At 33.9% G+C, this 5,446-nt stretch overlaps 2 pseudogenes; one reads left to right on the top strand and one right to left on the bottom strand.

Moving 5' to 3' along the window:
* Positions 1-1,740: 1,740 nt before the first annotated feature.
* On the bottom strand, positions 1,741-2,403 carry LOC146935498 (secreted RxLR effector protein 161 pseudogene; annotated as a pseudogene).
* A 1,276-nt stretch (positions 2,404-3,679) lies between these two features.
* On the top strand, positions 3,680-4,997 carry LOC146935497 (uncharacterized; annotated as a pseudogene).
* The last annotated feature ends 449 nt before the right edge of the window (positions 4,998-5,446 follow it).

Raw genomic sequence — 5,446 nt, 5'->3', positions numbered from 1 at the left:
TAAAACGGGCCTAGGAAGGGGAATGGACCGGGTTTGGAGTAGGCACGGGTCGAACCGATCCATCCTAAGCCTATATAAGCCTATAAACCGGTTTTTTCTTCATTTGAACTTAAACTTCTCTCTCTAACCTACAGGCTGCTCTCCCTCTCTCTCTTAAAAAGTTCGCCGGAGAAGAAAGAAGAAGGAACTCCGACGCGGCGGCCAGCCGGTTTCCGGCGGCGGAGCCACCGCGTCGGAAGGCTTAACTTACTTTTTTTTTAAATTTTTTTTTATGGAAACCAATCCTCTTCTTCTTCTTAACCGAATCTAGTATTAGTTTTTCGAAACAAACAACACACTGACCTAGATCTGCGAATCTCTCATTCGAAAATTTAGAACCAGGATGAACAAACAAACACAACAAAATGGTTTACCTCTGAGATCGGAGAAGCTTCTGGGAAGAAACGGAAAACTTGTGCTCTTCTTGCTTGAGTCCGATCCCACTTCCTTCGTTTCAGATCACGCTTCCATTGATTCCCTTTTTTTTTTTTTTTTTTGCAGCGGATTCCCTTTGCTTTTGTTGTATACCAGTCTGTTGAGAACGAAGCTGCTTTAGTACACGCTCAAGATTGGTTTTGATCTTGTTGTTGTTTGTGTTTGTTACGGCTTCAGTGGAATTGATTCACTGGAGTTCGTGATTCACGTTTTTGATCGGTGTTATCAACGAACTTGTGAGACCAGTGATGAATCAGTGATGCTGTGATGTGTTTGGATCGGATTTCTGTGTGATTGATGATGATGATTCGGTTATGGAGGTTGGATGAATATTCAAGTGTGTTCTTGAATATTCTTGAGACTTTTTGTGATTTTTGGTGGTGTTTGATCCGTAAAATGTAGAGAGAGAAAAGTGAGATCTGTTTATGCTGATTTGGCAGAATGAATAGTGTTCTGACTCAATGATGAGTTGGCTTGCTTTTATAGGTGCCATGCAGTGATTCTGAACCAATGAAAAAATGCCATGTGGACCTTGACCTGTAACTAACTCTTTGGACTGATCTGCAATTGACTAAAAACAAAGGACTAAAGTGCAAAATAACAAAAGGACTAAAATGCAAAGTTAATAAAATTTGGTTAAAAAATGTAATTTTGAAAATAACGTAAAGTGAAACCAAAAATAAAATCAACAAACGGACTAAAATGAACCAACTACATAAATGAGGTACTTTAAAGTAACCTCTCTCTGTCAAAATTTTATGTGAAATGACCAAAATGCCCCTAGGGACTAAAATGACTCAAAATGACTCAGATGCAATTTTAACAGGGAGTTAAAGCAAGAGTTTGTACAAGCAAATTATAAGACTCGGAGACAATTTTCTTAGAGATTAAACAGAGTTTTAACACTGGAAATGACTAAAATGCCCTTAAGGACTAAACTGACTCAAAATGACTCAAATGTAATTTTTGAAATGGACCTTAACATGAGATTGAAACAAGGACTTATACAAACCAATTGAAAAGAATCAAATAATTTTCAAGGACTAAAATGGGTTGGAATGCAGGAAATGACTAAAATACCCTTTTTCATGAATTTTGTAAATAATATTGAAATAAGATGCAGTGAAAGATGCAATTGATCAGAGATAATTCAAATGACTTGGAATGCAAGAAAAACCCTTTGGATGGTTTTAACATGCAAGAAAAGAAGAATTGAGTCAGTATTTTTAGCCCCAAAATTAGGGTATAACACCCCTTAATTCATATTTACTGAATGTTAAAAACACCAAGTTTCTTCCTCAAAAATTCAAATCTGGCAAGCTTCAAAGCCTTGGTAAAGCCATCTACAAGTTGCAATTATGTAGGACAATATTGTACTTCAATCATTCCATTAGTCATCTGCTCCCTAATAAAATGGAATCTAGTCTCAATGTGCTTGCTTCTGCCATGAGAGACTGGATTCTTAGCAAGGCTTATGGCAGATTTGTTGTCAATTCTCAGTGTTAGAGGTTTCACAACTTTACATTTAAGCTCATTCATTTATGAGTCTAACCACATAGCTTGGTATGTAGCAAATGTCCCTACAATATACTCAACTTAACAGGATGAGAGTGCAATAATTTGTTGCTACTTGGTGCACCAAGATATGGTTGCATTATTGAATTTGAAGACATAGCCTGAAGTACTTCTTCTATCAGTCAAGTCTCCATACCAATCACTATTTGAGTATCATGTAAGCTCTTTCACTTTACTTATGCTTCCATTAGGGAATAGCAAGCCAAATTCCATAGTACCCTTGATGTAGCTAAGGATTCTCTTAGCAACTATTGAATGAGATTTCCTTGGATCATGCATAAATTTGCAAATTACACTGACTGAATAGCAAATATTTGGTTTGCTATTGTAGAGGTACCTCAGAGATCAAACCATTTGTATAAAGTTAGTTGAATCCACTTTCTAACTGCACTCATCTAACTTTATGATGGGTTTGAGACTGAATTACAACTTTTCATCTCAAATTTATCTAGCAATTCACCAATGTACTTCTGATGATGCATTATCATTCCTTCCTTCAATTTCACAACATTCCTAAGAAAAATGGAAGTTCACCATGATCAGTCATTTCAAACTCAGACTTCAGTTTTTTCTTTACATTCTTAATCTATGATGTTGAGCTACTAGTGATGAGTAGATCATCAACATACAGACAGATTATGATAGTTTCTTCACCACTAAGATTCTGAACATATACACCAAATTCAAATGAGCACTTCTTGAAGACTATATGAATGAGAAACTGATCAATTCTCTTGTTCCATGCTCTAGGAGCTTGATTTAATCCATATAGAGCTTTATGGAGTTTGTACACCATATTTTCTTTGCCTGCAATCTCAAAACCTAGAAGTTGTTGGGTATTGCCGTGGTTTTGACAAACATGCGCACATCCAAACAAGTGCCAACTCACTTAAAACACCACTTGGCTAATTATTTAACCTAAACTTTTCCACTACACACGCCTCGCAAAAATTGTAAAATCCAAGTCAATAAAGTCATGCCTATGATTGATGAAAGTTTTTCTTTTTTATTTTTTTGGTGGTGGTCGGGGATCGGACCTCGGACCTTACATATTTTATGCATTGTCCATACCAACTGAGCTAAGCTCACGAGGGCAAGTTTCCTTTTCTATTTGTCGAAAAAAAAAAGTTTCCTTTTCTATACTTTTCAGAAAGAAAAGTTTTCTTTCTTATAGAAAAAAAAAACAGTTAAAAACTTAAAATACAATTTTTTTTTTTTTAAATATTTTTAGGAGATACGTACCATATTTTTTTTATTTGAAGCAATACATACATATACTTAAATGTCGAATGAAGGGTTATTGTTTATGCAACACATTCAATTTGTTTTTCCAAAAAAAAAAAAAAAAAAAACTGAAAGTGATCGATAAGATTTGAATTTCGTTTAAAAAGAATTTCATGAGATTTGAACATGTGCAATATTATTACATTAAAAAGCCTTTATGAATTGGAACGTTTGAACGTATTAAGCCAAGCAACCCGTGTTGCAGAAAATATAAACATACTCCTATTAATCAATGATGAAGCGAAAATTAAATCCGAAATTATTACCAAGTTACCAGTTTTGCTTCTTTCTCAGTTTGAAATCTTGTTTGAACTACATCAGAACTATGATGTACTAACACCACTTATCCAATATGGAAGATTTGACTAACTAAAAAAAAATTAAACACACACATTACATCAAAATCATTTTAGGAAGGTAAATATATTCATGCACAAACCTAATGGGTGCCAATATCCTTCCTCACACCGTTTCAAATTTTCAATCCTTAGCTATTATAATTATAATTCAAATAATAACAGCAAAAAATATGCATATGATTTATCATTCCTTATTTATAAAGATATTTGCATTAAATCAAAATATTTGTTTTTTGAATAAATAACCCTTCATATAAGCTTTTCATTTCATCATATCATAAAATCACAACTCTTCCTAAAAAAAAAAAAAAAAAAAAAAAAATCACAAGTCTATTCTCCAACATAACGTATTGTTTGGTATCCTTAATTTTTACCATATGGCATCCCAATCCTCTAGGGTCTCTGCCACTTCAGAAGATCAAGGTGATTCTTCCAACTCAAAAAAAGAGGTGATCATGAAGGAGATTGAACATGATCAACTCTCAAACTCTAATCTCAACAAGGCTATTGATTTCGTTAAGCTATCAAAAGACGATTCATTTCTCGGGTCGGAGGTGCAGGAACACAATTTTTTTGGCCCTATTCAAGGTGGTTCATCATATTTTTTTCCTAATAACAACAATGAAGGGAAAGATGAGAACAACAATGAAGAGAACAATTCAGATTCAAGGTCTTTTTCATGTTGTTTTTGCAAGAGAAAATTTTCTACATCACAAGCGTTAGGAGGACATCAGAATGCCCATAAGGCTGAACGAGCCTTAGAAAAACAACGTAAACAAAGGTATGAAAGTGGTGTTTTCGGTTTAGGGCAACCTTAGCCCTTATTTTAGTTATCCAAGTACTCTTTTTACACCCTCTTATTATAGGGGGCTTGGGACTAGAATGGAATCCATGATTCAAAAACCATCTTATATTAACCCTAGGATTACTCCACATAGTTTTGGCCCTTTTGGGTATGATAATGGTGCTTTGTCTTTGCAAGAGATATTAAACCCTTCACTTGTTAGTTTGAGAAATAAGAAAGATAGTAGTAGTAATCCTAGGGTTGGAATTCTGGGTATTGGTGGTGCAACTACTTCAAGGATTGAAGATGGTACAAATAATAAAATTGGTGCTATTCTAAAATTAGGAGATTCTTCTACAAATGTTGCTACAAGTTCAAACTCAAACATAGAAAAGGATATTATTGTGGCTCCTATTTCTACCAAGGATGATATTCATGATCAATCAAAGTCCAAGTCCAACAATGAAGAAGAACCATCTGATTCTAAATCTTTTGGGCTTGATTTATCACTCAAGCTTTAATTAAATTTTTGTATTTTGTTTCCATATGTCAATGTTCTTGTTAATTTGATTGCTACTCTCCAGTTGAAATTATTTCTTGGTATTTACTTTCTTTGTTGGTGTCAAATTATTATACATTTTAATAAGCACTTATTAGTATTGATCGTGTTTTGATTGCTACCCTGGTTGACGTTATTTTGCTGCCGTGTAGTCAAATTCTACGAATTTTCTTCTTTTTAAGTCAATTGCTTAATTTCTTTGCAATTGCAATTAGTATTTTGGTGAGATTATAAAGATTTAACGTGAAAAAAATCATATCCCATGGGATAAGAAATCACTTCCCTATGGGAGTATTTATTTATTGGAAAAAGTTAACTTATGCCTTAAGACTATAAATTAATGAATCAAATATAGTAAACTTTTGTTGGAATGTCTGCATTGAATTTAATATTTGAATTTGTAATAAGGGT

The sequence above is a fragment of the Medicago sativa genome, chromosome 3 (assembly GCF_051527215.1).
Source record: "Medicago sativa cultivar Bolivia chromosome 3, Bolivia_mono, whole genome shotgun sequence".
In the NCBI taxonomy this organism is placed as follows: Eukaryota; Viridiplantae; Streptophyta; class Magnoliopsida; order Fabales; family Fabaceae; genus Medicago; species Medicago sativa.
This window is presented reverse-complemented; position numbering and strand designations above follow the sequence as displayed.